Here is a 14,186-nt window from a genome sequence, read left to right on the forward strand (position 1 = left end):
GCAATAATTGTGAGGTTATTTCGATAATTGCTCACAAGTGTGTTGTGTCATTTATGTGTGAATAATGTTTGATACTACAGCGTGAGATTGAACAGTGGTACGGCTCTACAAAATTGCAAAATAAATAAAAAAAATAATTTCTGAATCGGTTTGACAAACCAACAAATAGTTTTACATTAATTCAATGATTTTCACAAGTTGTCTTACCATCTGGGAATCTGTGCATGAGAACTGAAAGCTACAAAAGGAGGGCAAGACTTCCAGCAAATAACCGCCGTTTCATTCTGTTCCTCACAAAACTAAACGTGACATCAAAGTTAATTAATTCATCATTCAGGTCATTTTGCTTACTTGCTCCAATGTAAAATATATTTTCTTATTAATGCATATTTAGAATATGTCCATCGGAAATTGCCTTTATCATATAGCCTCTAGCAAAGGCTTTTGTATAGACGCATAACTGTTTGCCTTTTAGACTCCTTAAGGAAACTGGAATATTGGTTTAACGGGGGAATAGCCATAGGGTCGATACATTCACGACACTTGGCTAGATTCCGAATTCAATGTGCATATAGCGAGCGCATTGATTCTGACGCCACCCTGTAAAATAACCAAGCCTCAGGCGCACAAGGCAGGCTGCTAAAGAACAGAGCCTCCTCTGGAAGGAAAGCCATCAAGGCGTCCTCCTCCTGCTCTCAGTTAGCGTTTCTATTTATATATGCCGTCTGAGTTGTGCTGCAGTCTGCAGCTCAGATGATATACTGCTCTCAGCTGCGGCCCAGCGTGCTTCACACCCGCAACCCAGCCTGGAAAAACACAAGGACCACTTGTCTTCCCTTCTGTGAATTCTGTCTGTCCTTGGCGCTGGCGTTCAAAATATCTATCACGCCAAGGTTTATCTGGGCGCACTGTAATGAGATTTATCCTCGGAAATCAATGCAGGTTACATCATTTTGTGGAATCGACTTTAACGTCACATGCTTTTGCTTGCATGCTTGCATCTGAGGTTTAGTAGTGAATACGACACCCAAAATATCGGAGATGCACATATCACGCATAAAATCCAAAACCACTTTGGTGCCCGTAAGCACTTGCATTTGTGTCCATGTCTCCGAAGAGTGTGATGGTGTATGGATTTGAGCAGTGCAGTACGCTGACGAAGGCCACTGACCTTCCTCCGTAGGGCAGCCTGTCCTATACGCCTGAAACCTCCACAATAAACACAGCTCCATGGCAGGCCAAGAAAACATCTACTCTGTGCTTTTGGATGCATTTCAAAACAAGTTCAGACTGAAATTCTATCTCTCTCGAGCGGATATTGTATAAATGAGGTTTAATTAGGCGACGTAGCAGAATATGTGCTTTTATAGAGCCCACAGGAGGGTGCGCTCAGTTTAAATTAGTCCGTTTTTATTCTTTCCTCTAACCAGTATGAAGATAGCTACAAACCATCAATGCAGTTGATTCGAGAAAAGTCTCACCATTTTCGCATTTTGCCCCTAGACCCCCTAACAATCCTACATTTTATTTCTAAATCCAAATCATAATATATATATATATATATATATATATATATATATATATATATATCAAAATATCATATTCATGGGAACCCATTCCTGCAGAGCATTAATCAGAAGGTGATGCAGAGACTTGTTTCTCCAAATCCCTGATGAAGATCACAGTCCACAGTCATCTGGCTTGGCAGCATCTCATCAGGCCCAGTGAGCACATTTTCATCTGAATTTCATTTTCATCTGAACTGTTCCTTCAGACCGTCCAGCGTCCATGGCTAGCTACCCCTGGATAACAGCGCATCCAGCTGAGTCCATCCCGCTCTTAGGTAGCCAGCGAGGCCACGTTTATGCAGGGTTGTTGTTTCTTTCGTCCACCTCCCTCCCTCACTGAAACATCTCTAAATGCGCTCCAGTTTTAGCATGCCCAGCGAAGCAGGCGATCAATCGTGTTTCATTCCGAGGAAGTGGGAGAGAAACGATTTGCATCACACCGAGCATTAATTTATGTTTTATTGTGGAACAGACTCTCCTGATTACTGACTCCTTCATCAGGTTAAGCGGTGAAACCCTGTTTGGAAATCCGATGAAATGATGGAACAGTAATCTTCACCTCTGGGGCGAGGTTTGAGTCGGGCCACCACTGCTCTACAGTAAGGTGCAGAAGGAAGGAGCTCAGCGCTGTATTAATGCAGCTGGGCTGAGCCAGTCAGAGATGACTTAATGGGGCTCTACGTGTGAGGAAAATCCAATGCAGAGAGGCAGGGAGTCCTTCATCCAGCCACTGCTCTGCTGGGGAAACACAGTCACAGAGTCAATGCTCCTCCAGCCCCGCCCGGATACATCCTTGCGCTCTGAGTAATCTTGCCCATCTTATAAGGCATTATGGCCACACCACCTGAGTGTTTAAAGGTTTGGAGCCAGTAAGATTCTCTCTTTTATATTTAAATACTAAAATATATAGCAAGTACAGAGAGTATACAGGCAGCATTGATCAAAGAATGGATATTTTGTATAATATGACTAACTATCTACTCCAGAGAATATGCTCCAAGCGGTGCTTCAATCCAACGGAGCTCCTAGACTAAACTACATCACACTGTTTCTTCCTAACATATCTTGCATCCCTAAGCGTCGCCGTGAACCGAATTAACCTCCGTTAACCAAAAGCTAACACAAGACATTTCTGCAACACACACTAGACTCCATTGCATTCTTGTTATATAACAAAGGCACCCTCCGCTGCCTATTTATTAACTTAAGCGCGATTTCTCTAAAAAAATGCTCTGTCGCTTTTTCTTGTCAAAAAGATGCAGAGTAGACACGTCCTGAATCAAAATAATATTAAACATACAGTGAATAAAATGAATATAGAAAGTCAGGTAGCTAAGATGAGTATTATCTTAAAGTTCATTTGTGTTGGTGAATTAACATATTTAATTGAAAAGCATTACAAAAGGCTTTAAAATATGAGACAAAGAACAGTTTTGACCTAAATTCCAGCTGGATGAGTTACGTTCAGAGCTGTTCACTAATCACGTAAGCTGTGCGATTGTTTCCACTGCATATGATTTACATGGCTACCTGTTTCACGCCAAGAGATGTCAGTCAGACCTCAGAAGACATTCTGTTGAACCAGTCGTCACCAATGTAGCGTGGAAATGCGAGGTGCGAATTCGTTACTGCTGAAGTGAAGCTGGCTTCTGCGTTCTGAAGCAATCAGGAAGAAAGCGCAGCATCCGTCAACTTTTACATTCGCACTTACCAATCCAGTGTAAATACGTCAAAACACACAAAGAGACGATTTTCAATGGTGGTCATTCGCTATTTTGAAACCAACTCTGGAATCTCCATTGAGCTCACACCTATTATTGTTCCCTTGCCCTCATTAAGCATTCGTCTAGCTATTCCTTAATTAACCATCTCAGAGTAATATGTTTGGGCACGGTAGAGGCGCCACACACAGCCTGCATGCTTTGTTCTGCTTCCAGCAGTGAGGCGAGATGCAAGAAAGAAAGGTAGTGATAAAATCCTAATGTACTGTATGACTCATTTATGTCACAGTAATGGAATATATAAAGAATAATTCAGGCAGAGGCAAATCTTAAGGCTTATAGTAAACTACAAGGTCTTTAACTTTTACATAATAGAAATCAAAATCTTTTGTTTTCTTACGAGCATAGAAACCTATTTAACATTTTTGATCCCACAAATTCTAGCACTTAGTATAAAAGATGTAGAAATCTCTCCATCTGCTGCTCACACAGAATCTGCAAACCAGTCCCCATCTCTCATAAACTCAGCAGAAACCTCCAGGGGCTTCCCGCTCCACACTCATCAGGCCATTCTCTCGCTCTGAGTGCCAACTTGAAGAAACTTCTCAGCACGGTCAAGGTGCCATATGCTCCTTCATTATCGGGCATTCATTGCCCGGAGAGCCCGGGCGTATTCAGCGCCGTTAGGCGGAGTTGAAAAGATGGCTGAGTCTGTAGTCAGTGGCTCCAGGCTGATGAGGATCGCTCTGGCATTTCACCGATGACTGATGGGGACGAGAGGCCTTTGGCTCCAGGCCAGCAATAACACCGAGATTCGGGGCAAAAGTAGCTTGGAGAGATTTCATACCGGTCGAGACCATCGCGAATGCTGGATATTCAAAAATGAAGTCCACTTCTCCGAACCATCTCCCTATAACGGAACGTGATGAATTAATGTAACATGGCAAAGGTAACCACGAATGTCATCAGCTAAATAATAACAAGGAAAAGCTATAAACACAAATGTTCTTAAAATGCGCATAATAACATTTCATTATATTTTCAATTGTGTTCCATATGTCATGCCATAAATTGTGACATTATCCAAATGATTACAAATCTTACCAAATTAGATTTTTGCTTTTGCTGGCAAATTTCACTTCTTTTCTATTCCAGTGTTTCTGCTTGATGTTCTATAGAAATATGATTTTTATATTCACTTGGGACCACGAATGGATTCACAACACTGCCACAGAATCCAAAAGAGGAAGTAATTTCTTCATGAGTCTGGGCTGAGGGAAAGTAGAGAGCATGATGTGGCCAGCGGTCCCCGAGGCGAACAGCGGAGCCCTGCACACAGCCCAGAGCACAGAACCATGACATCGGTTTGTAGCACACGGCAGCGCATAGATTTCTGAGCAATCTGTCATAAGCATAATCCCCACTACCCTCACATCAGCCGTCCATCTGCCCAGAGAGTTCATTAACTGGGAAGCAAGACCAAAGCACGACCGCCTCCAAAGCGCCATCAAGATACAGATATTCTGCATCACAATGTTTACATACATACATGAGTAGCTGTCATTGAAAAATATATTCATGCGCTCAGCCAGCCATTACCGCAAAATTATACCCAATAAATATGGACTCTTATATCACTTCTTATGGGGATTTATTGGCAGTTAAAGAGAGTGAAGGGCCTAAAACCTCCTGTAGCTTGGTAAATATCTGCAAGGTCAAGTTTAAACCGCTCTGAGGACCTTGCCTTAACATGACAGCATTTTAATCACCATGAAACTGAACACCATCGAGAAGCGGTCGTATGTTGAGAAACTGGCCTCTGTTCTCTGGCAAGCCTCCATTTGGCTGCCGCTGGAGCTACAGTTAGCGATGGATTAAATCCAGTCCCCTGTCAAAAAATCATTAAGCAACATGCTAATTCCTCCTCATCCCATTAGTCCTTGACCAGGCAAATGATCCTGAATCTATTTTAACCCCACCTTGGCCACACTGAAACACAAAACCAGCGTTGCATAGCGGGTATCTGCTCAGTTCTGGCGAGAAGTCTGGGAGGAATGGGGGTGCTAAATAAAGTATGAAGGAGGACATGCTGAGTTACTGCCTCATCTAGGCCCGGCTGGAGACATTATCATCCCCACCGCCGCCTCAAGTCATGAGTTATTTTTGAGTTCTAAAACTCCTCTGTACTGCTCCTGCTCCACCTTACCCAGAGCTCAAGCCCAGATCTCAAAACAATAATGGCTCTGTTTCACTGCTTGGAATATCTACTTCCATTTGTGAACTATTCATGAGGATGCAATTTAGATTCCATCGTGATTTCTTTCAGTGCTCTGGAAGGCCCGCCTCTGTAAATACCGTATGAAGCGTTTATCGTTGCATAAAAACTATAGGAAAATAATGTTTTTTTAAGCACAAATCTCTGTCTTTCGCTGGTCAGGTGGGACATGTAGTCACAGGCAGTTTTGAGTTCGACCGCGGAAGTCGGGTTCAGTGGAGGTTTTACAGCCAGTTTGGCAAGAGTTGCGTGTACTCTACTCCATCTAGTCGTCAGGCAGCCATCATGTTATTACCAAAATTGGTTTTGATGCAGACAAGCCACTTTTAGTCAAATGGGAAGCGATAAAAAACACCTTGATACTCCAATTGTCAACTTCGTAGATAGCATTAATATAAGTTGTAGCTACAGTAAAAGAGTGGGAAAGTGAATCAAACTATAGAGCGTTCTGTTTAGGGTAAAAGGTAAGCACATTATTTTTAAACAAGATGTCGTTTTTGGCTATTGCGTTCTGTGTGAATCAGTGTGAATCCCAAAAGTTAGAACAGTTTTTGCTGTTGATGTCATTGGCTGTGCCCATGTGTGTTTCGAGGTTAAATGTAGCGTAGGCAGTTTCAGTGACTTGAGAATAAAGCATGTTTTCAAGAATATTCCTGCAGCGCTCTTTCATCACTCCCCGACTCATGCCTCCAAAACCACAGCTCTCAAAGATTCTGTAAAAATAAAGCACTTAGGTAAAAGGGAGGCTACTGTATCAATAGGAATAAGACCAACACTAAGATCGTCTTACTTGAAGAGAAACCCCTGATTTGTTTGTATCAAAATTATTCAAATTTGTCAAACTTTGTCCATATCCTCACTTTAATTATTTGATTGCTATCAGGATGTTCAAGCAGTAAAACAAAATGCTTTCTAGGAAAAACTGCCTGCACTTGCAGCTAATGTTTACAAATTCTTTACTAATTTACTTTATGATGGGAGTGCCATATATATAATAGTGTGTGTGTGTGTGTGTGTGCGTAATTGCTAATTTTTCATTGCTGTATTTATTATGCTTGATCTATTTTTACTGTAGTAATTTTCTCAGTCTGGAAAATGTCAGCCTTGACATTCAAATTTTCTATCAAATACCATTGGCTGTGAATTTACTACATCAGCTTTTTAGGCTTTGGGAGCTAGAAATCCATAGCCCAATCCTGTCTTCTAGAGATAATCTTCAGTTCATACAGATTACTTTTTCATGTGAAACATGATTGCAGACTTTCAAATGAGTACAAAAACTTTTTGTGTTTCACGGCTTCATGAGTGTGTTTATCGAGGTTGGATGATATGAGTGCAAGTAAATTGTAGCCGAACCTTTTGGGTGTTTGTAACTGAAAACTCGTGTGCATCATTTTTGAGTTATTTTTAGATTCATTCCGCCGGTCATTCTTCTTCGCTCTGCACTATTTAAGTGCCCCGTATGTTTGACTGTACATGCAATAAGTAAGACAGCACAAAAAGAACATGCATTAACTATTCCATACACCTCGTATGGCACCAGAATCCATCTTTCTCATCTCATTCAATTCCACAGTTAACAAGCTCGCAACACTAAACATCATAACTAAAACATTACTGTTTTGCTGTGGCGCTGCCCTCAATATAAGTGCAGCAAATGCTTTAGAAGTGCTCTAAGCACATCCACGGCCCGATAAAAGTCAGGAGCTGGTCCAGCAGAGCATGTTTTCAGATGAAAAATTTGCTACATGTGGCTTGGTGTACATGTTGCATAAGCCCATAAACCCCATGAACATTAAACATTAATCGGGTTGTAGATACTTAAAGTTTCTTTAGCTCTTGTGTGACCAGCAGCATCTGGGAGTTGGGAAATATGCCACTAGCCAAAGTGTGAGAGGACAACTCGACATTCAACAAAAGCAGCTTATCTTTTAAATAACCAGTAGTAATGCCTATTTTTGGATAACTGGCCATTGATTCATTTGAATCCTTACCTCCAACAGGGTTGCCCAAAACATATGAAACACAGATCAAATGGCTTGACTCAGCACTTACGTAATTGGAAGGCGATCTGGATACAGGTAATCAATGCCTGCAAAGGTGAAACAAAGGACTCATTACTGGACGTTTAATGTTTATAGTTTTGCAAAACATCAAGCCTTTAGTGTTGTGCTGCGGATTTGCACAAATGCGTCCGCGATGGCGATAGTCACACCTTTCCCGTGAAACCCATGCTCCAAGCTTCTGCCACGTTGAGATCAAGCGGGAGTCCCGTCCGGCAGCCTGTATTGATCTAATCAAACCGCGCGAAAGTCGTATGAGCTGAGTATCCACCTTTGATAAGTAGAGATGTTATGAGGTGGCGGGAGGGGAAAATAAATATCACGCAGATATTACACTTCGCTGAAGCCCTGCTGCGCTGTAATTTTATGGCCCAACCGACTAAGTTAAAGAGGCAAAACAGACAGGAGGATGCCTGTCACATTAAGCCCTGGGAGAATAAGGAGAAGATATCAGCGTATTTTATGTGCGCGCTCACGCACCGGTGTTGGCTGGAAACGGCTAATAGGAAAGCGGTTTAGGCCGAGTATCAGTAGTCGTAATCAACCAATCTTCGCGATGCTGAAGATAGGAATCAAATGAGAACTTATTCACGAGCTGTAATTACTCACAGATACCGCGCTTGAGTGGCGGAGTCACTCATGTGGCGTCATATTGCAATTTCTCTGGCCCCTCTTTTTGGCCAAACCCTCTGAAACACATTTTCACCTGAAAACAAAGCAGAAGGCATCTTCCGTTGGATGACAGCTTTGCAGACACTTATTCACGTAAGATACCATGTTTGAGTCAGCCAGTGTGCAGAAACGTTAGATGTTATAACACATTAACACATTATTAAGTTTTTTTATTATGCATTCATTATAAAGCTCCATAGAATACCTTCATAATGTATTATATAAGCTTCACAGAAGTGTTTTACACAGGGATTCGTCTTTTTATCACTTTTTATAAATTAATCACAGTCAACAGATGAAAAGATACAAGTTCACCATGTTTTTAAATAAAATGTTATATGATCAAACTCCTTTGCAAAAGCATTCAGAATAAAACTTAGAGTGTACAAAAACAGAAAGAACTGATGTTCAGACACAAATAAAAGTGCAGTAAAAAACAACACCAAAATATTATATTTGGATGTTTCCTCACCAAATAAAACAGCACGGCAAAAACAATGCCTTTAAACATGGAATTTTCTCAAGCGGTTATTAGAAGTGGAATCTATAGTTCCAGTCCACCAGGAACACGGCATCAAAACACAACGTGGCGTCTCATCGGCCGAGGAGCAGGTTACTCATTAGATATTGTCCTTTAAAGCAGCTTCCGGCGTGACCTTCGACCTCAGCAGCGAAGCCCCGAAGCCTGTCAATGATCGCTCGCTCCCGAATGGCAGTCAAGGCTGCATGGCGCGAGCCAACACGCCGCGTCAAGCGAGTATTTTCACCTGCCCAGCTATTTTGATGGTTCACACACATTTTGATCTTACGCCAAACAGATGAGAGAACATTTAGACTTTTCCCTCAATAAATTTAACATTACTGGTTAATTTTGGTTATTGGGTAGGATTAGGGGTGTAGAGGATAATGTCATTTAGAACAAAGGCATTGTATGTATTTCAGTCTGCACTAATAAATTGATATTGCTCTAATGTATACGTAACTAATAAGCAACTAATAGTGTAACAGTAAAACAAAGTGTTACCTATTGGGTAATAAAATAGTGTTTTAAAGCAAAGAAATAGGACACAAATTATGTAGTAGCATTTTATCATTTTGCAGCTCGTGTTGGAATAAATCTGTTTACTAGCGCAATATGCAATATTATTATAATTACTTTGGACGCATCATTAAAATATCATTGCGAAACAAAAACACTAATAATTAAGCTTCAGCTCTAGCAAGATTATAAATAAGTCTCAGCCCAGTGAAATAGACAGCGGGAGAGGTCAGAGCTCTCTCTGACATTGATCCAGTGTGAGTGAATCAACAGATGAAAGGGACTCAGACTCTTGGGTAGTCTCCAGGGTAAGGGATGCGTGCTGCGTGCATCCAAGCATCCTGGGCAAAAGAGCTGAAAACTGGGCCAATTTTGGATTGCTGAAATCAAAACTAATTGAAAGATACATAGGGGCGAGGCCATACTGTGCTGCTAGGGAAGAGGAGGGTTGCTGCCATGCGCATCAAAACTAGGGAAAATCTATTCATATACGAATCACGATTATGTCTTCTAACAATTTATAAAGTTCATACGTTTTCCAAATCAATGAAGCAGCGGTTCTTGTTCTGTTCCCTGCTCTGCGCCGTCAAAGCTCAACAATGAACTGTATTCCAATCACACACTTCATGTGTATAGACAGACAGACGAGTGTTTTTCACATAGAAAATGTTAAACAGGGAACCCAAACGGCTATCGCTGATGGCAATGATATATAATCACGTGATCATTCAGAGAAACGCATATGCTAAAAATATATAAGTGCGCTATAAATAATTTAGCACTATTTCACCATTAGGTTAGAGGTAGAAAAGCAAGTGTAGTCATTTTTGTAGATGATCTAAAATAATACCGCAATTACCACAGTGAATCGTGTAAAAGTCACGCATTGCATTATGGCATATGTCATATCATAGCGACAACACAATAATACACTACGCCTGCTAGAGTAGCTTAACCGGCAGTAAAAATAGGTTATGTATTAGCGAGCGAATATGCCAGCGAATACGCTCCCCAGTGTCTTTCAGTATGGCCTAATTGTTAATTATTTAAATTAAAAAAATACGTTTTAAAGGCTAAAATAGATAGAATGTCTTAAAGTTCTTAAATCTGGCATTAAGAATCCTGTACACAGATCTCTGATGTTTCCCTAATTGAAACAGTATTATGCTAGTTAATGTTGTATGCTCCGGATGATGACTCAGATGATGCTCAAATGGCACAGTACTCTTCAAACGTGCATTCCAGCAGTGCTTTCCTTTGCTTTGCAGCCAGATCTTCAGCCCGTATTTTTTTTTTTTTTTTTTTAATCCAGGGTTTACAATGCAAAGAATACCCACTTGAAAAAAAATGTGGTAAAAATAGTTTTCTCAGAACCATACTATAGTAAGTACTTGGATTAATTTGATTAAATGTGGATCGATAAAAGCTAGTGCATTCTACAAATCAAAACAATTAAGAGACTAGATATAATTTTTCCAATAAGCCTTAACAGTTCTCTTAGTTATTCTGTGTCACTAATAAAAAGACCCTCCTGTGCATTTGTTTGTTGCAAGTTAATAACCACAGAATAAGCCAGCTTTCTTTAATCTATTGGAGAATATGTATCAATATCCTTGCATTTGATATGAGATTCTGGTCCTTGAGCAAACGTCTATCTGAATCAGAAGAAGAACTACTTTCTGCAAAGGAGGAAATCCAGCTCTCCGTCACCTGGGTTCAAAGGACATGACAATTGAGTTATAAGAGTGGGCTGAAAGGAGGAAAGTGGCAGATGCAAGTGCTGTTCTCTGGATTAAATTGGCTTCACATGGGTTTATGGGTCAGTTATGTCTGTATAAAGATTCACATCGTTTGTAGAACGTTTCTGTTCTACCGTATATCAACACAGAAGACCATTACCTTTCATTTAGCAGATTCTGCAATGGTTGCATTGTGTTTGACAGCTAACAAAATTAGACCGTGTTTACACTGCATGAAGAGAATAAGTTCTACGCGCATGTCCAAGCTAAGTTCTCAAGAAGCGGCATTCTTATTTTAAGTGTTATTGATAAAGTGAAATGGTAACAATCGTGTATTGGGCCAAAACCCAGAGCAAAGAGAGGCAGTGGCTTACTTTCAAGTAAGTTGAAGGAAATGACATTAAAAATGACCCACTTAAACACATTTCTGCTCTTATTGTGCACTTCAACGGGAGACATTCAGCAGTAAACTGGAGAAACGCCCGTTGTGCTGGAGCGGGACAGAGGAGGGCTATCCCAGAGTGAAGAATAAGGCAAACGTGTGGAGTCTCGAGTGAAGCAGCCAGAGGGCGTGGCCAGGTGAGCCAGAGCACAAAAACCAGGGCCGATCAATGCACAGCGCCGGAGCTGAGGATGGAAAGCCTCCCTTGACACCACCGGTTGTTGGGGCCTCAGGGTCAGAGCCGAATATAGACCATGCTTCTACTTATCTGAGATTCAGGCGTGCTTTTTTACTGTCGCGCAACCCAACATTGTTCAACGTGAAGCAAACGTCCTAAAGCCAAACATCTAAAAAGTCCATTTACTTCTCTAGAAACATCTCCTCTATTCAACGCAAATCACATTCCAAACACAGAGCCACCAAAGTGCCTTTGCCTTATTTTGTATTTGAACCTGTACTGAATATAGTTTGGCTCATAAGCACTATTCCTTGGCTGTTTTAAAATAAATTGTGGTGTTTGAATGGACACACAATGGAGTTATGCTTTACTGTTATTTGCATTTGTAATGGTTTTTCTGCTGTAGTCACATGACCACAATGTCCATCTGACACATCACGGTCGTCTATTAATGAGAATCTGAGGTATACGTTTGTCAGGATAGTGAATTAGTTAGATATAATAGGTCAGCACTTCTGAATTTATTACCTAGTGCTGGATCAGCCCCAATTAGATGAAAACTCAGACCAGAAATTATCAGATGTCACCATTAATAGATGGAATAATGGGATTTTTACATTCAAGTGAATGCATGATAGCTATTATTCAGAAGCATTTGCCACAGAACCATTTTCTTTCTTGTTGGACATTTTTGATTTTAAGACATTTGGCTCCTGTCATCAACATTATATTTTGGGAGGTGATAATGCAGGGCTTCGCCAGTTTTATCCCTTCCAGAAATTAGCGGATATTGAAAGTGGGGCTTTAGTCAGGTGGCTGGAGATGGTGCTTGATTTTCATCCACGTATGCCTTTTTCCCTCATTTCCATACTGAATTATGCATGTTAACGAGAACAAAGGTTCTGGTCATTTTAATCTGTTCAGTTCGGATATTAATTACATAATGCAATGCGCCAATTCGCCAATACAGGTAAAACACCTGTAAAAAAATCAATCAATCAATACCGAAGTTCCAGATACAGAATGGGTTAACTGGTCAGAATCCTCCTGAAGAATCGTTACAGGCCATATTCCTTTACTTATTTGTTTCTGCTCTGTTGACATTCTCCAGTTTGATTAGTTTTAATTCTTTTTATTGTAAAACGTACAATGAAGTTGAGTAAACTTAATTTCTTTGTGTTCCAATGGAACATATAGCTCCACAACTGTGTATGTGTGTTTATAGAGCCAAAGTGCACATTAAGATCTAGTTTAGTCTTCCTGCCCCGCGATGTAAAGCCCATTGAATGAATACATACATAACCGTTATCAAACGTTTCCAATTTCAAAATAAAAATAGCCACAACACACTTCTTTTGTATATTTGTTAGTATAACTCAAATTTTCAAGTGCTAGAACTTTTCTTTTAACTATCCATGAAGTTCCTTTACTCTCTTTTACAGCGTGCTTTGATGGATTTGGAAACGTCTTGTGGGTTGCCACGGCCGGCCTGATGGAAACGGACTAATAAATAATTCCAGCTCTTCAAGCCCGACTAGAGAACCCGCATTTGAACGTGCCGCTTACGTTTCGTTATTAAAAGTGCAGAGTGAACAGATCCTCGTGTGTGAGTGCAAATGGCTGCTATGAGCCTGCAGGATTATGGGGTTGATTATGACTTAAATCTCACGGACTGAAAAATGACCATTTTCAGTCCCAAAATCACAGCTATGGTTCATTTTTACTTACCCCCTTGAGCAGGTATTCTGAGCTCAGACAGATTGGAAATCCAGAGCAAGTTTAGTCAACACTAAGTCAGAGAAGGTCAGGACCACAGCTAAAGTAGTTTAGTTCTATTCATCAGTTTGATGGGAATACATAAAATGAAAAACTTGTAAACAAAATGTATCTTCATTCTTATGTACATACAGTATCTACAGTATCTATCTAGCTTGGGTTCTTCTTCACTCAAGACATGATTTCCAAGTGAGCATAAGAATTCACTTTTATCAAAAGAGGACCTGCGGTGCCTCTGGTAGCTCTTTCTGAAGACGTCTGGGCAGGAGACTCTTGATCACTGACCAGCTTCACTGTTTCAGAGTTCAAGTGTTTAAAATCAGCTTTCCTTGACAGTATTCTCAAGTTTGGGCACCTTTCCTACTTTTCCTTCCTTGCAATCAACTTTGTGCCATCATACTTTGATACAGCGCTGTGAACAGCCACTCATTTTTTCACTCCGAGGGAGGTAGGAAGTCTCCTCTCCTCAATTGGATGAGAAGGTAATGGTATCGCAAAATAACCAGCCAGCAATATTTTGGTGGCTGTAGCCCGATCACACAACCTAATAACTAGGTTTTTGAGCACAGATAGGAAATGCTTTGAACATATGATGAACATATTTATCGCACGTTGTCGATGCACTTGGCCTCAGTGAGTTCTGTACAGTAATATACCCACTTAGCATTTTCATAAATCCTTAAGCATGCCTTCATTTCAAACTTCGTAACATT

At 40.7% G+C, this 14,186-nt stretch overlaps 1 protein-coding gene across 1 annotated transcript in view; it reads right to left on the minus strand.

The window, feature by feature from the left end:
• Positions 1–14,186, minus strand: part of LOC122335481 (neuroendocrine convertase 2-like) — a 34,013-nt gene that overhangs the window by 18,313 nt on the left and 1,514 nt on the right.

This window comes from Puntigrus tetrazona, unplaced genomic scaffold, assembly GCF_018831695.1.
Source record: "Puntigrus tetrazona isolate hp1 unplaced genomic scaffold, ASM1883169v1 S000000793, whole genome shotgun sequence".
NCBI classification, from domain to species: domain Eukaryota; kingdom Metazoa; phylum Chordata; class Actinopteri; order Cypriniformes; family Cyprinidae; genus Puntigrus; species Puntigrus tetrazona.